The sequence below is a fragment of the Adiantum capillus-veneris genome, chromosome 2, assembly GCF_014529385.1.
Source record: "Adiantum capillus-veneris isolate H3 chromosome 2, ASM1452938v2, whole genome shotgun sequence".
In the NCBI taxonomy this organism is placed as follows: Eukaryota; Viridiplantae; Streptophyta; class Polypodiopsida; order Polypodiales; family Pteridaceae; genus Adiantum; species Adiantum capillus-veneris.
Genome location: NC_140932.1, coordinates 118,439,955 through 118,465,678, shown reverse-complemented (window position 1 = coordinate 118,465,678; position 25,724 = coordinate 118,439,955).

Below are 25,724 nucleotides of genomic sequence, written 5' to 3'. Positions count from 1 at the left end.
AGAGGATGATGCTACTACATGGATTGACTCAGTGGAGCGAAGAGACTTTGAGTCTATGGAGGAAGTGTTTGACGAGTTTATCGAGGAATTCTCACAAAGGGGGATAGCTCATAATACAGTCTCGCAAATCCATAAATTCAAACAGAAAGATGGAGAGTCTGTGCGAAAGGCAGCCCTCCGATTAAAAAGATATGTTAAGTTCTGCACTGTGGAAGAACTGCCAACTCAGTCCAGACTTATGCATATATTTATCCAAGGACTAAGGAATGCAGATCTTCAAAAGGACTTACATATGAAAAGGAGCACTACGTTGAATGATTTAACCAAGGAAGCTCTATACCTTGTGGACAATTGTGCAGTCTACAAAGAGGGTGAGTTCAAGGATCTTGACGATGATTCTTCCTCGCAACAAAGAGGAAGCAAGTCTGCTAAGACAACACTGAAAGGAGAAGTAGCAGTAAGCCAAGAGCAGCTTGTAGAGGAGGTGCTTAAAAATATTAACTTGTATTCCAAACCACAAGCTAAACAACCAAAATGGTGTGCGATTGAAAAAAAATGGACAAACCATGGGACGGAGGAGTGTTATTATAACAAGGGATATGTGAGAGAACGACCATATGATCCGCAAGCTCAGGCGACATATCCTCAAATCCCACAGATGCCTAGATATCAGACTGGCAATCTACCAGGACCTGGAGGTGCAGAAAGACCACAACCAGGGTTGGGACAACAACCACCCCTACCAGGATTACGACCAGTCGGCAAAAGATACACACCCACAATAACTGAGTTTGATGAGAAGGCTTTGGTACCTATGCATGCATACTACGACGAGCCCAATGGATATGCGGCGAACTCTGTCTGTTATCCACCGGACGAACCCTCTACACCAGAACCATGGAGCATGATAGGAAATACAGGACCACCAACTGCTGCACAGGCAGCGGGGGAAGGACGATATAGCCTGGATGAAAGAACACTGTTGTTCATAGCCAACGGAGGCATGAGCGGGCAAAGAATTGCACACCAACAAAGAGGAGCTCCAGGAGCACCTCAACAGCCTAAAGGACCAAGCTACAAGTGTGGTGGAGACCATTGGCTGAGGGACTTCCCTCATGACGAAATCATTAGGGTCAACGCGTAGTGGAATTACTCACTTGATCCCTGATTTCCCTAAAAACCCAAGCAAAGGAGCAAAAACTACCTTGAATATGCTGGGAGCGCTACCTTCCAGTGGAGGGTCAGAAAACTAAACTCCGATTCCTGTTAAGGTCTTGACGAGAGCCCAAGCAAGGAAAAATGACAATCATCCCAAGAGTAACGATGAAAGTCAAGAAGAAATCAAGACTGAAAAGTCTAGCGTCAGTCGTGATAATCCTTGGAAAGAACGAAGAGCGAAAATGAAAGCTAGACGTGAGCGAAAACAAAAAGATGTAGAAGCTGAGCTAACGATAGCTTGAACGCAACTTAAACAGCAAAGAGAGTCCGAATCTCTAAAATCAACGGAAGGACCAAGAAGTGCAAGCTCAGGATGGTCAGTATTGGTAGATAAGATCAATGAACCCTTAGATGAAATCTTGCAAGCATATGAAGCAAGATTGAAGAACAGACAGACTCTAGAGCAAAGATGGATGACATATCCATATCCAGAGATAGAAAAACAGAGACTAGAGATGTGCAAACAACTGATTGAAACTGCACAAGCTTTAGTGGAGCCTCCACCTATGGAAGCAGGAGATAGAGGAATCAAACCACCAAACAATGAAACACCTCACAAAACCGAACAAAGGATACCCGACAAGATAGAAAACATTAAATCCTTGCCGGATGTAGAGGATGCAAAAGACGTACCTAATAGCACTGATGAATCACTGAAAGATTTTCCACCATATTCCCCTATTGTGGAAGAAAATTGGCCTGAACAACTATGGGAAACGGTGCGAAAAGCTCAATAAAAATATGAGACAAAAACAGTCGAGTCAGCGCCTTTCTCGGAGCTGAACTTGAATAAGCCTCCATGGGATTTAGACGTTAAATCATTTCAAGGGGATAATGGTTCAGTTGCATCCGAAGATAGCAGACCACAATCACTTAGAACTTTGCCATCATATATGGGGGACTATGAGGCAAGGTCAGAAATTCGAAGAGTACCTTCTCAAAGAATAGGCGGGTCAAATCAATTGGACACTAAAATCCTGACAGACTTGTTAATTTCACCATATTAGATTTCGACAAGAAGAACAACTATGAAATTATCCTTGGTAGGCCGTTCATGAGGCAACTCAAAATGGTGCAGGACGGGGGGTATGATTATTTGTATCTAAGACATGCTGAAACTACTACACGCATAAACATGAAAAATCATAGCTACCATGATGTCACGAGAACCCCTGTGGAAGAATTTGACTCAGCCACCATTAGTGGATCAGAAGTCCCAACATGGCTTTGTAAGAAAAAGAAGATATTGATGTGCGGGGCATCTCAATGTAGTGAATTTGACAACAATAAAAGGACACTGGAGAGGGTCTTGGAAGACGATGCCTATATACGAGAACCTTTTCATGAAGAGAAGCTCGAACCCCTAGAATGGTCTCAAATTTTGGCTACATTGGATGTATGCGTCAATGAAGTCACTCCCACCAAATTTTTTGATGAGAATGGCTACGATATCATACCATACTACATGTTGAGAAAAATTGTGGAGGAGGACGAGAACGATGGAGATACTGAGAATATGAGGATCCATAAAACAGAAACGAAACTTGAGATTAAGATAGGGGGCTATGTGGACATCCCCACTACAGAAATCAAGCAGGAAGGAGAAGAATTTTATGATTCTTCTGATCAAAGTGAAAACAAGGATAACGCGGATGACGAGAAGTCGAAAAATACGGAGGGAGATGACAATCAAGATCAAGACAATGACGTCTTCTACAATTTCTCAAACCAAAGTGAGAGACGCCAAAAAAGATACAAGAGTAAACGACACCATATCACCACCAACCAGGTTGAGACCCATGCCGGAGTTTAAGGGTAAGGCACATTTCCTTATGAACATTCATGCTGTTGTTTGTGCTAAGGATAAAGTGTCAGGAAGATTTCTTAAGGTTGTTGACTCAAGATTTAAATCCAAACTGTTGAAACCTATGAAAACCAGTAAAAAAAAAAAAAAGAGTTGCAACAGAAAAACTGAATGTCTGTGGTAGCCCAATTATGACGAAAATTGAAAGGAAAACGAGATACAATGAGTTGAAACAAAAAATTAAAAATGTATGGACAACTGAAATGGAAAGTAGCGATGGAACGAATGAGAGTGATGGGAGTAAAAAGATAGATGTACCTCCTATCGTAAGTACACCATTCAGGAAAGAAGATTGGTGGTTCAGCAACCAATGAGGGAGCCTAAATCAAACGAGTCCTACGATGGGCCAGAGAACGCCAAGAAAATAGACTTAGCAGAGCCAGGAGAAAATCCGCGACCTACTTACATTGCCACAGATCTAAGTCGAGAAGAAGAGGACTTACTGATCAAAACACTTAAGGAATTTCGAGATGTATTTGCATGGTCGTACAAAGATTTGAAGGGAGTGGATCCTAACATTTGTGAACATTCAATCCCTCTGAAGTCTGATGCAAAGCCAAGCAAACAACGTCCATACACGTATAATGAGACATTCGCCAAAAGGATAAAAGAGGAGATAAACTTATGGAGGCTGAATTTATTTATGAGATAGAGCACACGGACTGGGTGTCCCCGATAGTGGTGGTACCCAAGAAAAATGGGAAATTACGAGTGTGTGTAAATCTCAAGAAGGTAAACGCAGCCACGATAAGGGACAACTACCCTCTTCCTATCACTGAACACGTCCTGGAACGAGTGGCAGGCAAGCAAGCCTATAGCTTTATGGACGGATTCTCTGGTTATAACCAATTGGGGGTCAAACTAGAAGATCAATACAAAACAACATTTGCAACAGAATGGGGCATATATGCGTTTAGGGTAATGCCATTTGGCTTGACCAATACTCCAGTCACATTTCAGAGATTAATGACACACGCTTTTAAAGAATACTTGCGAAAATTCTTGGGTATTTACATGGACGACTTGTGTGTCTATTCTCTATTGAGAGAAGACCATATAGATCATCTGAGAAAGGTATTCGAAAAATGCAGAACGTATAGGATTTGCCTCAACCCAGAAAAATGTGTATTCATGGTACGACAAGGTAAAATCTTAGGCCACATATTGTCGGCTAATGGAATTACCACTGATGAAGACAAGGTAAAGGTGATCATAGAATTGCCAAGACCAAACACTGTACGAGAGGTACAATCATTTATGGGACATTGTGGATACTACCGACGTTTTATCTACATGTACGCTGTAATAGCAAAACCCTTGTATAGTCTAATCACGCTCTTCATTTGGACAAATGAATGTGAGGATTCATTCCAGAAACTGAAAGATGCACTGGTATCTGCACCAATTCTAAAAGCACCAGATTGGTCACAGATCTTCCATGTACATGTAGATGCTTCGGCATTTGCAATAGGCTGTATATTAGCACAACCAGATGAGGGTAAGACGGACTTTCCAATCAGTTATGCTAGTAGACAACTCAACAGTGCAGAAAAGAATTATACTACCACTGAAAGAGAAGGATTGGGTATGATATATGCGGTAAAGAAATTTCGGCATTACTTACTCGCGAACAAATTCACATTCTTTGTGGATCATCAGACACTCTTGTACTTAGTAAACAAACCTTGTAACACGGGACGAATTGTAAGATGGTTCATTGTGTTACTGGAGTTTGATTTTACGGTAGTAGTTAAGAAAGGAAAAACGCATCAAAGAGCAGACCACCTTTCTCGACTACTACATGGCGAAAAAGCTACCGGGGTAGATGATGATCTCCCAGACGCATACCTGTTTAATATAGAGATGATACCAAAATGGTCAGAGCAAATTATTCCGTTGCTGACAGAATTCAGGACCAGGCACAACAAAAAGCAAAGGAACGGATTGCTAAATGAAAGCAGTTTCTCAGGACAATAAACATGGTCACCCCAATGATGAATGACGAATATCCTCTTTCAACATCCCAAACGATCGAAGCGGATATACAAAGCGACGAATTAGAAAAGACCATGACAGACCTTAGGGCTCAGGACGATAGCATCCTAGACGACTTGGAAGATACATGGTGTAGTCCTTACATAAAAGCTTATGCAGGCACAAAACAAGTTGAAATCTATGCATTGCTTGACACTGGAGTAAAAATGAGTGTCATCAGCTTTGAGCTCTTTCAGAAACTTGGACCAATGAAGACAATCCCAGAGACACACCGGTTGAAAGTAGCATCGGGTGATGAGGTGACCACGTTGTGGTCTATTATAATACCAATCACAGTGCAGGCACACCCGTACACTACAAAATTCCATGTACTGCCACCAAGTAGATCAGCAACGCCGTGTATCTTAGCAGTGTCATGGATGAAAGCTAACAAGGTATTCATTGATTTGGATACTAATGAGGCACTGTTCAGAAAGGAAAACTTTTCAGAACCCTTCTTATGATGTAACCAATTCATGTCAAGGAGGAAACAAAAGTCAATACAACCGCAAAGATCTGCCCAACAACAAACAAAGTTTACAAGTCCAACAACGTCTTCTAAAAAATTAGCAACTATGCAGGGAACCAGGCAAGTTTGGGTACTGCGTACATAAATGATTGAGGCACAATTACATCAAAAGCTGAAATACAAAGTTTGGATAAGGCACGATAGCCTAATTCCTATAAAAAAGGAGTCAGAAGAACAGAAAAACACTGAAAGCCAGCAAAACTTCAAAGAAACATAGTCATTGGTATGGCGGCCAAAATTGCCAATTCAAAATGAGCCAACAACACAAGAAGGGCGGCCAAAGATGACAAACGAGAAGTTATCTACAACTGTCAAGGTCATGCAACATCATGCAAACAGCACAAGGAAACAAACAGAATCAACAACAAAAACTACGAGGATGTCTAAGACCCAAGTCATCAAGGCAGAAAGAAAGAATGTTCCACCAGATACGACAATATCGACTTCAAAGGAACCACATACGCCAATTCAAAACTAGTCGAAAACAATCAAACAAAGAGCGGCAGATCTACAACTACTCCTTGCAAAGAAAATCTGCCAGCCAACTCAAGCTACCACAGGAAGCCTCAACGACAAATGCCAATAAGCGAATCGCTTATACCTTCCTCCTGCACCGCATAAATTCTTTCTACATGCATTGACTGCACATGCATATAGGGCTATATTACAAGGCCTGCATTAGCACAAGTTCAAACCCATGCACAACACATACCCTTGATGATACCCTGTCGTCCGGGAGGACTCCAACTAGGAGGGGGGGAGGCATTCCAAATGCGGACTCATGTCATATATTAGAGGGCAATGTTTGTGAGCAATTTTTCAACCATTTTTGCGTTTTATTGTGTGATTTTTGGAAAAAGAATATGCCCTCATAATTAATCAGAATTGGGGACCAAATCATCATTCATGAGCCCCTAGGGATGTGTATAGACTATAAAGAGAGTCAAATCTGGCCAGAAAATGTAAAAAAAAAACAGCAAAAAATAGGCCAAGGATGACGATAATGAGCGAGTTTGTACATAGACAAGAGAAAAGTGATCTACAAAGTGTTTTGCTTTTCATTGGTATTTTTCTAGGTTAGAATTGCTATTTTCGGGTTATTTTGGGATTTATTTGCTTTATTTTAGCCATTTTCTAGCAAAAAATTATAGAAAAAAATCTGTAATCCAGATGGAAACACAAAAGAAGAGACGCCTGATTAGATCAAGGTAAAGAAGACACAGAAAAAATAGGGACTGCAAAGGTGACAGGGCAAAATGACCACCGTCATGAAGGGACCTCCAACAGGAGAAATCTACAAAATTGGTATAACTGGAGCAACCGAAGTCCAAATCAAAAAATTTGCGAGCCTAAACCGCATCTCGCAAAAAGTTATAACCACAGGTAAAAGATTGGAAAATTTGGTGTCGGAGTCTCGATTACATATAGAGAGGCTAGGCTAGAAATCCCTCATTTGAGTCATTTTCCATAGTGAGAGAGAGAGAGAGCTCCCTACAGTAGTTGAGACTTCCGTGAGCTCATCCATCGCGCACGGTCACCAGATCGACATCAGATATGAGAGATATGCTCGTCAACACTGACTCTAAGTGTTGTTTACTTCAGTTAGTCGCAAAACCTCGCCGACATCACAATCACAACCTGTGCACACATACGGTAGACCGGTTGTTAGGGAGACCTAGAGGCCACCAAATGGAACCAAAATTGAAAGGCACAATGCCTGTAGCTTAGGGATCGAGCCTATGACCTCGGAAAGCGTGAAGGAAGCCGCTCAGAAAACCCTAATTTCACAGGACCTGCAAAAGGGCAACTAAACCAAGGTAATCGAAAATGAGCCAAAATTCATAGACAGCAAGCCAATAACCTCGACAAACCGACTGAAGGGTTAGACTATGAAAAAGTTCGTGAAAACGGAGCCTAAAGTCCCTATCTGAGGAAAACCGCACAAAGCGTCACGATGCTCTAAAGGGCCGACCAAGTGACAAAATGACACCAAATTCAACAAGGTACATCCAAAAGAGGTCAACTACGAGATGGAATGTGTCCACTCAGGAAAAAAGCTCTTCCACTAGGGCAAATGCCGGCAACAGACCAGAAGGATGTCCAAATGATCGTTCTTGGTGTTGTAAACACCAAAACAACAACTGACTGCTTGGATGGAAGGTCAAAAGGAAATAAAAGACAGCTGGAATCATAGAATGAACAAAAGGAACCGCGATCATCACCTAAGTGGTCTACTTCGACTCCAGGACCAGCTAAGTGTTGCAAACAGGGAGTACACTCTGCTAAATTGATTAAAACTTGATGTGTGTGTCTAGGAGGGCCTATTAAAACCATGGTGGTCAACTAACATCAAGAAAAAACTGGTAAAAATGACTAAGTGCTAGTCTATCGCGATAGACTTGAATTTACACTTAGACAAGTGAAATTTTGACTTTAGCTTCATGAGGGGTGCTAACAAGGATTATTAACCACCAATATCAAGTCAAAGTGCAAGAAGAATCTTTTCTGGCCAAAAACTTAGTCTATCGCGATAGACTTGCTACACCAATTATTGGGGGAAAGACTTTTCAAAATTTTTACAAGCTAAACTTGGGGAAGCACATGAAGGCAGTACACCAAATTTGGTGACAAGATGGACTCATATGGCAAGCTGAGAAAGACATGCAGACAACTCAGAGTCAGAACATGACATCTCAAGGGCAGACAGGTAAAAACATCTCAAGGGCAGACAGGTAAAATTCTCATGTGAGGAGTCAAGAAACCTTGCATCAACTGGGAGAAGGTAGACAAATGGTCACAGAGCCAAAAAATGACAAATTGGCACTAAGTACCAGTCTATCACGATAGACTAAGCAGAGGGATATTGGACCATCTTATCAAAAATTTGAATTATCAGTTGTCTTCAACATGATGCAAGAGGACCACCCAGTAAGTTTGAGCCCAAAACAACACAAAATGAAGGATATAGACCAACATCTCCTTGGCAGGAATCTGGAAAAGTGGGAGTTGATCTAAAAAGGGGTCACTTGACATTCATTTGAGGTGAAAATGAGATCAGATCATGTTCAAGGTATGGGAAACCAATTGGTGGAGGCACAACTGCAAAATAGGACCTTGGTCAAAAAAAGGTTAGTCTATCGCGATAGACTGAGCAAAAGCTGCAAATGAGCAGATTTTGAGCCTGGGCTTATAGAGTGACCTTACATGCCTTGTGAGCATACACCACACCAAATTTCAAGGAATTTGGACTTGTTCTCCTTCACCAACAACATCAATTTGAAGCTGCCAAAGTCGCACAATGGAAGAGCTTGTCTATCTGATAACATTTTACCTTAACTAATTTTGGGACTAAGAAGGCTCATCTAGATGCATGATTAAGTAATAATCGATTTAGGAGAGTAGTACTATGTTTGTGCATTAACTGTTAATTGTGAATACAGGATCTATGGAGGCTTCTCCGGGAAAAAGAAAAGGCAAGAACCTGGCAACGGAAGGTGCAGTACCCTATGCACTTCTACCCAATTCCTTAAAGCCAGCAGCCACCTATTAGCCCTTGAGCTCTCAACCACATGACACACTGAATTTGAGATGAACCAACCAAACCTCCAAGTGACTCACTTGTGAAGAATGCCAAAAATAGAAAATAAAATCTTGCCTCCATGGGGCTTCACACAAGTAGAAGAAGTCCACACACACCTATCTTTAGGGGTGGATTAACTACACTTAATCAAGGCCAATTTCAAGCTTGAAAGGACATCACAAAGATGATACAAAAAAGAGATTCTACTTGTGAATTAAGAAAGCTAAAATGGCACTTATGAAAATTCTAATTAAGCGATGGTTAATGAAAAGTAACTAATGATGCTCTTAACCTAGCATGCCCTCCGTTCCAAGCACTTCTAGCAAGGGTAGTGGCTTGAGGTTTTTCACCAAAAAACGTGCCCAATGACTATAGTAATTATCATAGAGAAAAATGCTAATCTAAATTCTTATGCATGAGTAATTGATTCAATCTTATGAGGGAGAGGATAGCTCACACAATCTAGCATAGAAAATAATGCCGAGGAGTGAACCACTGGCTTTTATTTCTTATGAAAGGGATTGGCCTTATTTCTTATGAAAGGGATTGGCCTTATGGCAAAAATGTTAATGATCCATTCATGTTGCAATTAATTTATTAATCACGACGAGATTAGAGAGAGAGAGAGAGAGAGAGAGAGAGAGAGAGAGAGAGAGAGAGAGAGAGAGAGAGAGAGAGAGAGAGAGAGAGAGAATTTGAAACTTATGTAGATATCAAACCATATTAGACCAATAATGCAAATGAATACAAAGTGGGCTAGATTGATGGTAATGAGTGGGGTGCAACTTGGATACAAAGCGTGTAGAATAGGCTCCTTTTATAGAGATGGGAGAGGGAGCTTGATGGCATAAGTGGTGATTTCAAATGTGTAAGATTTCAAAGTAGAGAGGGCTCTCACTTGTGGTGGTGCGGATGTGTCACACACTCGAATTGGCAAAAAATTGGTGATCGTGCAACACCAAAACAAGGAGACAAAGACAGATGGCCATGAAACTTTGTGGAGGTGGATAATGCACCCTAATCACACCCTTGCAATGTTTCATAACCATCACTTATCGTCTTGATGATGTGACGCTATGAAAACACCAATTTTTTGCCTTTGGACCATTAGCAATGGACCCTTAGCAAGCCCAATATTTTAATTGGTGATTGTGCAACACCACATCATTGAAATGGTAACAACAGATAGCCATGAAACTTTGTAGGGGTAGGTAATGCACCCTACTCCTTGCCCCTACAAAGTTCCATGGCCATTACTCATTGTTTTGAGAGTTAGGGGCTGTGCAAACACCAAATGTTTTGCCATTGGATCCCTAACAAGACCAATGGCAATGAATTGGAAGATGTGAAATGTCACACCAATGAAACCATAACAAATGGCCATGAAACTTATAGGGGAAAGTAATGCATCATATCCTCCCCAATACAAAGTTTCATGGCCTTCTGTTATTGTCTCGTTAGTGTATAATCACCATTATTTTTCCATTTGGACCCTTAATGAGTTGTAATGGATGGCCACAAAACTTTGCAAGAGTGGGTATTGCATCCTAGTCCCTACCCCTACAAAGTATCATGGCCATTTCTTATCATCTCAATGGTGTGGCACTACGCAAAGACCAATTTTTTGCCATTGGGCCCTTAGCGAGCCCTATGAAAAAACATTGGCAATTGTCACGGTAGAGACACATCGATGAGATGGAATGGATGGCCATGAAACTTTGCAAGGGTGGGTAATCCACACTAATTTCTATCCTTGCAAAGTTTCATGGCCATTGCTTATTGACTCAATGGTGTGTCACTATGCAAATGCTAAATTTTTCATTTGAGCCCTTAGCGAGCCCTATGGCAATTTTGGCAATTGTGCAGTGCCACACTGATGAGAAGGTAATGGAAGGCCATGAAACTTGGGAGGGTGGATAATGAACTTACTTCCCACCCTTGAAAAGTTTCATAGCCATTGCTCATCCATGGGGCATCCACTAGGAAATACATGTAAGATAGCACGTACAAACAAAATAAGGGATTTATAATTAGGTACATTTACATCCACACTGATGATAAGGTAATGAATGACCATGAAAATTTTCAAGGGTGGATAATGCATCCTTATATCTATTTGTGAAAATTTTCATGGCCATCACCACTCACTGTCTCGTTAGTCTAGGCTATGCAAAAACCAATTTTTTTCCATTGGATCCTTAGTAGCCCCATTGGAAAAATTGGCGATTGTGCAGTGCCACATTGAAGAAACAATAATGGATGGCCATGAAACTTTGTAGGATAGATAATGCACCCTATAACCTACCCCTACAAAGTTTCATGGCCATCACTTATCATCTTGGAGGTGTGGCACTGCGTAAACATTATTTTTTTGCCATTGGGGGCCCTTGGCAAGCCGCAACAAAATTAGTGATTGTGCACCACAACAGTGATGAGATGTTAACAAAAGGTCATCAAACTTTGAATTGGTAGATAATTCACCCTAGTCCCTACCCTTGAAAAATTTCATGGCCATCGTCAACTTTTTACCATTGGGCCTTTAGCGAGTCCTATGCCAAAAATTGACAATTGTGTAGTGCCACACATATGAGACAATAACAGATGGCCATGAAAATTTTCAAAGGTAGGTGATGCATTCTACTCCTCGCTTTCACAAATTTTCATGTCCATTGCTTACCGTCTCGATGATCACGGGCTATGAAAATGTCAATTCTTTGCCATTGGGCCCCTAGCGAGCTCTATGGAAAAAAGAGATTGTGCAATGCCACACTGACGACACGGCAATGGATGGCCATGAAATTTTGCAAGGGTAGATAATACACCCTATTCCCAGCCCATGCAAATTTTCATGGTCATCTCTCACCATCTCAACGGTGAGAGGCTACACAAATGCCGATTTTTTTGTTGTGGAGCCCTTAGTGACCCCTACGACAAAAAATTGGCGACTGCGCAACACCATAGAGATGAGACAATACTAAATGGTAATGAAGTAATGAAACTTTGCAAGAGTAGTTAGTGCACCCTGATCCCCACCCTTGCAAAGTTTCATGGACATTGCTCACCGTGTCGACAATAAGGGTCTACGTAAACACCAATTTTTGGTCACTGGGCCCTTAGTGAGCCTTATGGCAAAAAATTGGGGATTGTGCAGTGCCATGTCGATGATAGAATAACGGATGGTCATGAAGCTTGTAGGGGTAGATAATGCACGCTACTTTCCATCCTTGCAAAGTTTCATGGCCGTCGCTCATCGTCTCAATGGTCAAGGACTACCAAAATTCCAATTTTTTGCCATTGCACCCTTAGTGAGCCTTGTGGAAACAAAATGCTGATTGTGCAATGCACCCTTAGTGAGCCTTGTACCCTTAGTGAGCCTTGTGGAAACACCAATGAGACCGTAATAGATGCCATAAAGCTTTGTAGGGAAAAGTTTTGTGCTGTACTCTCCATCCCTAAAAAATTTCATGGACATCGCTCAATGTCTCGATGGTGTGTTACTGCGCAAACAACAATTTTTTGCCATTGGATCCTTTGCAAGCCATTTGGAAAAAAACTAGGAATTGTGTAATGTAATATTGATGAGATGATAACGGATGGCATGAGACTTTGTAAGGGTAGGTAATGCACCCTACTCCTCCCTGCCCCTACAAAGTTTCATGGCCATTGCTCAACTTATCAATGGTCAGGGATGCCACACACACTAATTTTTTTCTATTGAGTCCCTAGCAAGTGCTATGATAAAAATTGGTGATTATGCAATGCCACACCAATGAGACAGTAATGGATGGCCATGTTTTTTAAGAGTGGTTAATGCACTCTACTCCCAATCACTTCAAAGTTTATGGCCATTGCTCACCATCTTGATAGTCGAAGGCTACACAAACGCCAATTTTTTTACCATTGAGCCCTTAGCAACCTCTTTTGCAAAAAATTGGCGATTGTGTAGTGCCATAATGAGAAGACGACAACGGATGGCCATGAAACTTTGCAAGGAAAAGTAATGCACTCTACACCCCCACCATGGAAAAGTTTCATGGTGATTGCTTATCATCTTGATTTTTGCCATTGGGCCCTTAGCAAGCCCTATGGCAGAAAATTGGCGATTGTGCAACACCACACCAATGAGAAGGTAATGGAAGGCAGGCCATGAAAATTTTCATGGGTAGGAAATGTAGACAAATCCCCTTCCCTACCAATTTTCATGGACATCACTCACCATCTTGATAGTCAAGGGATACACAAACACCAAATTTTTAGCATTGGGTCCCTAGTGACCCTATGGCCAAAAATTGATGAGATAATAACATATGGCCATGAAACTTTACAACAGTAGGTAATGCATTCTACTCTTTACCCTTGCAAAGGTTCATGGCCATTGCTCACCATCTCAATAGTCAAGGGTTGCACAAACATCAAATTTTTTCCATTAGGCCCCTAGCAAGCCCTATGGTAAACAATAGGTGATTTTGCAATGCCTCAATGATGAGATGATAATGGATGGCCATGAGACTTTGCAAGTATGGGTAATGAAACCTACTCCCTATCCTTACAAAGGTTCATGGCCATCCCTCCCCATGTCAATGATCAGAGGCTCTGCAAACGTCAATTTTTTGCCATTGGGTCCTTAACAATCCCTTTGGCAAAAAATTGGCAATTGTGCAAACGAGATGGTGATAGATAGTCATGAAACTTTGGAGGAGTGGGTCATGCATCCTACTCCCCACCTCTACAAAGCTTCATGACCATCACTCATCATCATCTCAACGGTCAAGGGTTGCGTGAACACCAATTTTTTGCCATTGAACCCTTGGCAAGTCCTATGACAAAAAATGGCAATTATGTAGTGCCACACCAAAGAGACTATAATGGATGGCAATAAAAATTTGCAATTGTTAGTATTGCATCCTATTCCTTATCCTTGTAATGTTTCATGGCCATCAATCATGGTAGTGATGTTCAAGGATTGTGAAAATGTACCTTTTTGCATTGGCTCCTTAGCAAGCCCTATGCAAAATAATGGCGATTGTGCAATGCCACACAAATGAGATGGTAATGGATGGCCATGAAAATTTGCATAGGTGCGTAATGCATCCTAATGTGCACCCTTGCAAAGCTTCATGGCCATCACTCACTGTCTTAATGGTGTGGTGATGCACAAACACCAATTTTGTGCCATTGGATAGCAAGCCCTATGGCAAAAAATTGGCGATTTCAAGCAGCACATACTAACAAGACGGTAACGGATGTCCATGAGACTTTGCAAGGGAAATTAATTCACCCTAATCCTCTCCCTTAAAAAGTTTCATGTCCATCTCTTATTGTCTTGATGATCAGAGGCTGCGCAAACTTTAATTTTATGCCATTGGGCCTTAGTGAGCCCTAGGGAAAAAAATTGGTGATTTTGTAGCACCATACCAATGAGATAGCAACTATTGTCCATGAAACTTTGCAAGAGTAAATAATACAAACTACTCCAAATCTGTACAAATTTTCATGGCCAATGCTCATCGTTTAAATGGTGTGGCACTGTGTAAACACCATTTTTTTTCCATTGGGCCCCTAGTGAGCTCTATGACAAAAATTAGAGATTGTGCAATGCCACACCAATGAGACGACAATGGATGGCCATGAGAATTTACACAAGTAGGTAATGCACCCTACTCCCCATCCTTGTAAAGTTTCATGGCCATCGTTCACCGTCTCGATGGTGTGGCATAGCATAAATGCCAAATTTTTGCCATTGGACCCCTAGCGAGCCCTATGGTAAAAAATGCTGATTGTACAGTGCCACACACACCAACAAAATGATAATGGATGGACGTGAAACTTTACATGGATAGGTAATTCACTATATTCCTCACCACTATAGAGTTTCATGGCCATTGCTCACCATCATGATAGTTAGGGCCTATGAAAATGCCAAATTTTTGCCATTGGGTCCTTAACGAGCTCTCTACCAAAAATTGGTGATTTTGCAGTGCCACAGCTATGAGATGGTAACAAAAGGCCATGAAAATTTGTAAGAGTGTGTAATGATAATAGATGAATCCTAAACTTAATAACAATAAATGAATGCTAAATAATAACTACAAATGAATGTTAAAATTATAAATGAACCACACATGAACAAGAGAAGGTACAACATCATAATAAATAAGATCCATGAACAAGAATATACAAGAATGAAAATAAGTGAAGGGGAAATAAGTGAAATTATAAATAGCATCAATGTGGTCATCATCAGGCTAGGACTCATCATCACAACTGTCATCTCCAAAATGAGTGCCAATGTCATCTTCAAGATCTATATCTCTTACTCTACTGCGCACTTCCTCCATGATGCTCTCATGATCATCCAAATACAAACACCAATATGGGGTGCTCCCTTTATTTTTGCTGACAATCCTCTCTAGCCATAGATTCACAACAAGGACTAGATGGGAGTAGTGTATGGCCACCTTTGGCCACTCATACTATATAAAATGGATGTAATGACCCCGTCCATGCACCTGCTCAAAATAGTGTCCTGAAACAACCATACTATGAGAATCGTAGGCCTCACCAAAAGCATCTATAGTGGATTCTTGAAGTACAAACTTTACTTGGTGCATCTAAAAATATAGTAGTCAATTACCACCTCATTCTCCTTCTCAACAGTAATTGCAAAATCATCTTTCTATGCCAAGCAATAATCCATGAGAGTATTGGCATCATCTGAGAATTGTGTGATGTTGTCCTCAATGGAGCTGCTTGTTGGGATCATGTTGTGTGAGGGTGAAATAATCTGGAGTGTCCACTTGTTAACCCATTCTATCATGGTGCAATTTATCCGATTTCCATGTACACAAACATCGCAAAAGCACGAATGGAACCTAGTAAAGATGGTGGGATCCCTAGATGCAATGCTCTAGATACTATGCAACGAGTGCGTACCTGCTACAATGTCACAATCCCAACTAGTGAGATCAATATTTTGGTCATACACACACCAAAAGAACCTCCTCATTGATTGTCCATCGGCTACAGATGAGTCACATGCCATGTGCCATGAGTACCATTCCACAACATGTCTAGCATCTATAAATAGGTCAATGTCTCCCTCATCAAAGCTAATATTGATAAAGAGCACGCTTCACAAAAATGTGTGCACCATTGTGGTCTTTATTCCCATGCCCTAACTCAAAGAAGATCCAAATGCAAGGTATGCCACTGCTATGGTTCCATCTGTACAACCAAAATAATCGATGTGCACTTTTAAATTGTGCACCATAACCACTCAGCCAAATATAACAACAAGAGTATGAGATGTGATGCTCATGAAGGAAAAAATCATGCTGCTAGAATTTCGCGCTATGGGAGCGATCATCACTAATGTAGAAATGGTACTCACATATGATTATCCACAATCCTCAGAGCTATCCATCCCATCAACTTCCGCCTCTGCATGACAGTAAGATATATGTACAAGGATCACCACCTATAAGATAACTTAAAAAGCTAGAACACATGAAACACCTCTTTTTAATCATACAACTAAAAATGAGAAGAAAATATAATTTTATCCAACCATTATCATTTTGTACCTACTCAGTGAAGTAGTATTTGGAATGCATCTCTTGCTATGGGGCAAAGGTGTAGCTCTCTGCAAAATCCACGATTTAGGCCATAGTACCAAAGGGAAAGGAGGCAAAGAAAGCACAACACTAATGACCCTATCACTTTGCATGATGCACGCGATGCACTTATGGGTACACAGAGGAACTAAAAGCCTCTATGCAAAAGGGACGTGATGCACTATAAGGTGTAAGATGCAACCTCCAAGATGTACCACCTCAAAGATGCCTATAAATGTATGATAGTCATACTGCTGCCATGTAACTATCTTGTCGGTATCACCATCGCTCAAGATGGGTGTAAGTCATGAAGGTCTCCACATTGGGCACACTTTCCCTCCACACACAACATTTGATGGTAAGATGCCCCATCCACATTCTCACACAACAAAGAGTGGATGAAGTCTCAAGGTCCCATTAGAACCTCTCCAGCATGCCCTAAAAGAGTGTGAACACACCATACATCATCTTAAACTACACATGGTATCTACAACAACATGTATCTCTCTCTTGTGCATGATTTGCACATAACAAGAACATGAGCTGTTAAAGGACCAATCATAGGGACTGCACATTAGGAACAAATACAAAGAAGCAGTAAAGATTGGATTTATACATTTTTCACATTTTTCCAAAATGGCCATGTATTGTAATTCTCCGATTTATTTCAAGAGATTGTAATAATTGTAATGTATTATGGGCTCAAATAGAGTTCCAAGATGTAAAGAATATGCTATTTAGTGTGAGTAAGTTAAAGATACACTAAGTTGTGGAGTCCTAAAGGCCTTGGGCACCTAGAAATTCCACATTTTCAAACATTATGGTGAGGTATAAAAGCCAACTTTTATAAGGGTTTTGTAAGTTTTGGATAATAATGTGAGGTCCCTCCCTGTTACCATATCCATTGGGCAATAGGAGGGCACCTGACAGGTCACTAGGCCTCGATTGAGAAAAACATAGTCAGATAGATAAGATTTCTAATGGACAAACTCTTGTCACCAAGTAACTAGAGTCCGAGCCATTGAAAAGGTTTACTAGACCTGTCTCGCAAGGAAAGCATGAAATAACACAATAATCTTTTGTTCCTAACTCTCCTAATTCTCACCTTCCAAAAGAGAGAAAACCCAAATGCCTTTTTTCCATAATTTTTAGAGGCACATACAATTGGGAATTCTCAACTCTTGGCACAATGAGTCTCTACTTTTGCTTCTCCTAACAGAGGGAGTGGAGTGTTTCTCGACTAATCGAGACCACCCATCCTTCACTAGCAACCTGAGCCATCCCCCACTTTCCACCCCACACTCACACTTTTTAGCTTATTTTCTTATTACTACCACACGATTGTTCATACACAAAATTCCTTTTAAGGATTCCCATCACAAGTTTGTTAAAACAACCCTTTAAACATTGTCAAATCGCCACCAAGACAATCTTTTCTAGAAGAAAAACAACATACGACCCTTCTTCATTAAAATATCCAAACCCCAAGAGTTCACTCCTCTTGGCGAGAGGTTATAGCTCCCGGTGTCTTTAGTTCCCCATACAACTAAATTGTCCTGCAATCTAGGCACAAACCTACAGTGATGACTAACTTGCAACCTGGGCACAAACCCGCAATTAATATGTTGCATTTTGGTCACAAACCCACAAGATGTGTGCACCCATATGCACTGCTTTAGAGTTCACTCCACTAAGCCCTCCTCCCTGGATATAAGAGGGATTTTACTATATCAATATAGGATTGTGAATGAAGAAGGTTTGAGAGTTTTCCTACTAGGCAAACATTTCTTTCCTACTTCAGACAGTATATCCTCAAACAATCCTTCCATATTAATACAACTTAAAGAAAATTAACAATTTCAATTGATGCAGTTTCAAATTGGGACTGACCCAATTTTTTCCTTCCTAATTACTCATGATGCATTGAACAAAAAAGAATTTTCCTACCTGTTCATGAGAAATTACATCACTTTGTGGATAAGTGGCACATCCTCATTCATAGGGGCCATTCGTTTGCCTTACCATCACTCTTCCAGCTTCGTGATCGTGTGATCCACCATAGCGAGTTCTCTTGGGTGCCATTCTCACTACTAGATGCTTAACTTAATTTGAGAATTTCTAAGCTAAAGTATAAGAATCCAATGGAAGTAGGGTAAATGATTATAAGTGTTTTAATTCCAAAACATGTATGGTTATTCCACACATCAAACCAAAAACATATGCTTGCTTAATCCTGCCATAATCTTATGATAAACATGCACTATAACCCATACATGCTTGCAAGCAATGTGAGCAACATGAAAATGAAATTGTGAAAGGAAATTTTCCCACCTCATTTGTTTGTCGGAGAGCTTGGTCTGCGTCATGAAGTACTTAAGGCTTTGGTGATCCGTCCGCAGAATGAAAGGAGTCCCCAATAAATAGTGCTTCCACGAGTCTAAGGCATGTAGAAGTGCGAGGAGTTTCATATATGCCTAGAGCTTGCTCAACAGAGTCAAGCCTTCGACTTTCATAGGCTATGGTGTGCCTTGCTTGGAGGAAAACATCTCCAAGACAATCACCACAAGCGTCACATTGGACCTCAAATGGCTTTGAGAGATCTGACAGTGTAAGCACAGGGTGAGAGATAAGCTTTTCTTTAAGATTTTCAAAAGCATTGTTCTCCTTGGTAGACCATGTATACCTAATGTTTTTATTTGTTAGGTCATGTAATGGTCCCGGGAGTTGTGAGAACTTTTCTATGAAGCATCTATAGTATGCACACATACCTATAAAGCTTCTTAGTTCATGTAGATTCCTTGGATTAGGCCATCCTTTTATTACCTCTAGCTTTGATGGATCCATTTGGATGCCATCTTGAGAGATAATATGACCTAAATACTGAATCTCTTGTAAGAAAAACTCACTTTTCTTTCGATTAATATAAGGTTTATTATCTCGTAAGATCACTTGAAATATTACTTGGAGATGTTGCTTGTGTTCGTCTAGTGAATTAGAGTAGATGCTTATATCATCAAAGAACACTCCAGTAAAGGTTCGATGAGGCATGAATAGCTTCTCCATCAGGCGGTTAAATGTGGTTGGTGCATTGATCAATCCAAAGGCATGACAATGTATTTGTAAAGACCAAACATAGTGTGAAATGCGGTCTTTACAATGTGTTGATCAACTGTCCTTATTTGATAGTCGACCCTTATCAACTGAAGTAGGTCGACCCTTGAAGCTTATTAAATAGGTCTTCTACCCATGGAACAAGAAACCTATTTTGATAGTGCTCTATAGTTGACACACATACAATATGTGCCATCTTTCTTTTGCATTAATAACATGGGTGAACAAAATGGACTCTGAGATAGGCCTAACCATGCCCTTCTCAACTAACTCATTCACTTGACGCATAATATCCTCTTGTTGAGCTTGAGAAACTCTATAATAAGGTTTATTAGGTGGTGAAATTCCTGGAAGAAGTTCAACTGCATGGTCATCATTGCCCCATTTAGGAGGTAGTTCACAAGGGATGTCGTCAAGAAAAACATATTGAAATCCCTTGAGAAAATTGGATAACTCTAATTACTTGTGATTGTTTACATTTTCTTTTGCTAAAGCATTAGGTTCATTTTAAGAATCTTCAACAAAAATCATGTACACGGAAATAGAGCTCTTTATTGACTTAAAGCTTGCGTATGTACAATGGGTATAGTGTTACCCAATTCTTTGTCATCTATGTACATATGTTTTTCCCTGAACCTAAAGTATATTTTCCTTTCAAGGAGTTTAACATTGGCAGCCATGCAATCAAACCATGGTGCCCCTAGGATTACATCCTCGTGCTTGAGAGGAGAGATAAAGAAGTCCTCCTTGCCCACATAGCTTTGGACATGGAGCCTCAATTTCCCAATTAAGGGAGTAACTGAGGCTTCTTGCCCCTTGAAAGCACCATTGATGGGTAGTAAATCTCCCATCTCATAGGCTTGGATGCCTAGCTTGGTGGCCAACTCTATGGATATGAAATTGTGAGTAGAACCAGGGTCAAAGAGAATAAAAGCATCATGTTCTCTTACCTTTCCCCAAGCATAGCATAGAGGAGATACTTTGTGGTGAGCTTCCTCTTCTTGGATTTCGACCAAGGCTCTAGGAGGCTCATTTTGTGTATTCTTGTGGGGACAAGCACGATAAGCATGCCCTTGTTCCCCGCACTTGAAACAACGGTTATCTTTACGATAACGCTCAAGCTCTTCAGGAGAGATTTTATTTTTGCCTTTATAAACTCCCTTCTCCTTAGCTTTGTTGTTGTTGGTGTTGCCTTTAGGAGACTTTTGGACATTGTCCTTCCCCTTGGGCTTGCTATTACGGTCCTTCTTCTCCGTGGGCTTAAGATTTCTCTTGGCCCCTTATTGGAAATTGATTCATGAAGCCACCATGGTATGATGTATGATCGCAGATATGGTGCGTGGCCTTTGGGAGTTGACATACTCCGCCATATCTTCAATTAGAATCACACAAAATTGTTTTTTCTGCTCTCAAAAATCCATCTTTTTGAAGACAGTGGCTTTGAGATGTAAGTCCCAAAACTTGTCTACATATTTGTGAATAGATTTGTAGGGAGAGAGCTTCAAGCTTCGCCATGAGGACTTTTGAAAATTCATAGCTACATGGTGTAGCTTAGAGGACTCCGTGAAGCCCTCATCTCCAAATGCTGCATCGAATTGTTGGATGAAGGCCAAGACTTTGTCCGTAGCACCAAAGATGCCATCGTAGGTAAGGAAATAGATGTTCTTTCCCCCCTCTTTTAACTTTTTGATCTTGGATGACCTCTTCCACGCGGAATAGGATTTCCTATGGCATCTTCTTTTTGGTGGTTCAAAAGTTGCACCATTGCTTTCTTCAGAAGATGAAGAATTTGAGGAGGATGGAGAAGAGGGTGACCTCTTTCTCGCCTTTTCTTCCCTTGTTCCTCCTTGTCTGCACCATCCCTTTCTTCATAAGAGGAAGAGGATGAAGAAGATGGAGAAGAGGGTGACCTCTTTCTCGCATTTTTCTTCTCTTGTTTTTTGTCATCCCTCTTTGAATTATGGTGTGGAGAAGTGTGCGATGGTCTTCTCCATTTAGGGGGTGTTGGAGAGTGTTTTTCCTGTTGTCTTTGTGGAGCCACCTCCACCAAGGTGGCAGGAGACTCACTTTTTTTTTGTTCCTTCGGTGGGAGCCCTACCCTTGAAACTTGAGTTCTCCTTTGGCAAGGAGATGCATCATCAAGTAGTATATTTTTGAGCCCTTCGTATGGATCCTCTTCTTCTTCCCTTATCGGAGAGAGGCCTCTTTTGGAAGTCTCACAAGGAGGCTTCCTAGGTACTCTCTCTTCTTGGTGGGGAGTTTGGAGAATCCCATGAGCACGTAGCTGTCGTTGCACTTCACTTTGGAGGGATGGATTGCCCATGGCTTGTTGAAGCCTAGTAACAAGGTAATTACAATGAAGCTTCAAGCACCAAGCTCACACTTAAAAAATACAACATCAATTCCCTCACGGTCTTAGACCCAAGACCTCACACACCTTCAAAGATGGTGAGAGCTAGCGGGGTATGAGAGTAGATTGAGAGGAAGAAGGAATATTCTTACAAGAAAGAAGTATATCTCCTCACATAATCACTCATAATACCTTAGCATAGCTTAGTAATTAGCATGATATAGGAGATGAGCATGCATTGGAGCTTGGATCTTGGTTGTATTTGCATCACAAATCCAAGAGTTGTTGGTGTAGGCCTCCCTTCTCACAAGCTTGGAGTAGATGATGAGCTTTCCATTAAATCTTGAGAAGGAGAGAGAGTCTTATTTACTTCACACATGAGATTGTGTGAGTGTGTGTGTGATAATGCCTTGCCAAAATCAGCCCCCTGTCTCTCTCTTGGTCGATCCATCTTGCGTTTTACTCATGCTGGCATCCCATTGGACCCTATAAAGCTTAGCCAATGATAATTAAGAAGCATAAGTGATAGCCTTTTGACATGTGTCCCCCTTTTGTAGGAGCTCTAGGTAATTAAAGAATGCAATTAAATTCTCATTGGACCCCTTAGTCTTTTGGCCAATAGGAATCAGACAAGCCATTAGGATGCTAAATGCTCATTGGACCCCTTGGGAGACTGTCCAATAGTCTTCTAGAGAGATTAATTTCTATTGGTTATTTTATCAAGTGTTTTTAAATGAAATAAACTAGATTTACTCTAGCCTAATTCTCATTGGTCCACCTCTATGGCCATCCAATAGGATTTGAAAGCACCTTGAGGGCAACTGGGCTAGGCAACTGGTCTCTCATCCCCTACTAAAAGGGATTGACCCCTTAAGGATAGGGATGTGGGAAGACTTTTGAGTCTTCCCACACGCATCCAATTTACCTAGAGTTTGACCATTGAACATAACCTTTGAATTTTTGGAACCTTAGCATTTTGGAAGTCTTAATGGGCTGAACCTTAGGGTCTTTGAATCCCATTGTTGCACATTGCTCTTTTGTAGATGCCCCCCCCCTTTGGATCCCTATTTTCCCTCCTTTGGATCCCTACTATGAATAGTCTTCCAGCCTAATCAATATTTCTCCCCTGATACTTTCCCATATTAAATGATCAGTTTAACATGAGAAAATCATTTAGGAGAAATAGATATTAGTTATTATGACAACATAGGATTGTGAATGAAGAAGGTTCAAGAGTTTTCCTACTAGGCAAACATTTCTTTCCTATTTCAAATAGTATATCCTCAAACTGTCCTTGCATATTAATACAACATAAAGAAAATTAACAAGTTCAATTGATGCAGTTTCAAATTGGGATTGACCCAATGTTTAGGTAGTTTTCTCCTTCCTAATTAGAATGATGCATTGAACAAAAAATAAGTTTCCTACCTATTTATGAGCAATAAAATCACTTCATGAGATAAGTGGCACATCCTCATTCATCGAAGCCTTTCCTTTGCCTTACCATCACTGGTTCCGGCTTTGTGATCTTGTAATCCACCATAGAGAGTTCTCTTGGGTGGCATTCTTACTACTAGATACTTAACTTAGCTTGATAAGTTGTAAGCTAAAGTATAAGAATCAATGGATGTAGGATAAATGATTATAAGTGTTTTAATTCCAAAACATATATGGTTATTCCACACATCAAACCAAAAACATATGCTTTCTTAATCCTATCATAATCTTATGATAAACATGCATTTATAACCAATACACTAATCAAATGATTAATCACTTGTGTCTCCTTGCAAGAACAATCCATCATTTTAGTGAGACAAAATTCTTGAATATGATTAGCTAATTCCTCCAAGCCTCTAGGTTACATTGATGAAGAATTTTGCATGCAATCAACATAATTGATTATGTAATTGAGCAGTGAGACCTTCATTACTTGTAATGTAGAGAAACTACCATAAAATAGGTATAATGATTTTTGATTTTCAATTGAGGATAGGTAAATAAGAGTATAGTATTTGATAATAGACTAGCAATTGGAAAGGATTCCAATTGAATAATAATATGGTAGTAGTTGGAAAGGATTCCAATTGAATAATAATATGGTAGCAATTGAAAAGGATTCCAATTGAGGGAAGAGATTGATAATAACTTGATTGAATAATAGATTGGAATTACCCAAATGTGCTTTGGAGTTATTGATCTCTCAAAGCTTTGATGCGGTAGTCACCAAGTTGTTTGCCACAGCTGCAGAGCTCCCTTCTCCCAAATGTGTTCAAGTGTGTGTAAAACTGAGTGGGAATACCCTTTCTATAGAGTTTAGAGGTTCCTTGTTGCCCAAATCAGCCCCATACCTCCCTAGCTCGCCCCCTCTTCCTAAAAGAATGAGTAGAGGTGTCACAAGCTCCCACTTAGTCATTAGAAGTGTCCCTCTTTTCCCTTTTGAGTGATACAGCTCATGTAGTATCCCCATGCTCATGGTCAATTATTCTATAAGAGATGGGTCCATGGCTATGGGTCATTTATGGGCATCCATGGACATACATACACAGTACATACATGTCCATGCACATGCATACACATACATACCTTAGACTTAGGAATCAATTTATTAACACTAGGATAAAAATTAATTGTCTACAATGAGCTTGGTTTATCAGAATTTAATTTTGAAAAGACAAGCTTGAGGATGAAAAGATAAGGTGTCAGATGCACACACCTGCTATATTTAGCAATTTTTGGAGCAGACAACTATTTTTATGGAAATTCAAACGGGGTAGATTTAGGCGAGACAATCGCATCTAGGTGGGTGCAAGCACCTCAAAACTTACTATATTTGGAGAAAGATGAAAAAAAGTAAAATTTTCATTTTTGAAAAGCTTACATCAATATATTCATCATTAGTACATCAAAGGTAGAAAAACTGCCAAAAATAAACACTTTCTATTTATGATCAAAATGGCCTATATTAATCGTTTACATGGGAATCCCATTTGCAAGGATGGCAGAGACCTTACAAATAAGGTGTTACGATTGTTGTATAGAGTGCTGCGTACTCTTTTCTGATATTCTCAAGCGCATAACTCCCTACTGAACTGTCTATTTGAAGTGTTGTCTGCTTCATTGCGTTCACAGGTGAAAGCTCTTCGTACATTGTGCTTTTCTTGTAGTAAAATTGTGTTTTTTTGTTTTTCACCTACTCGTTAATTTGCTCATAACTTAGGATTTACATATCAAAACTAAATTTTATGCATTGAAGGGGTGTTGGGGAATCATTGCTAAGCTCTCGGGTACATTTGCCGCTGAAAACGATTAGGTCAAATCTTCCCTATAGAGAATATGTGCAATTTTGGCAAGTGGTAAAAGGGAGATTTGAGGGTATATGCATATGTCTTTAGGTGTTTTCTACCCATACTATAAGATTTGTC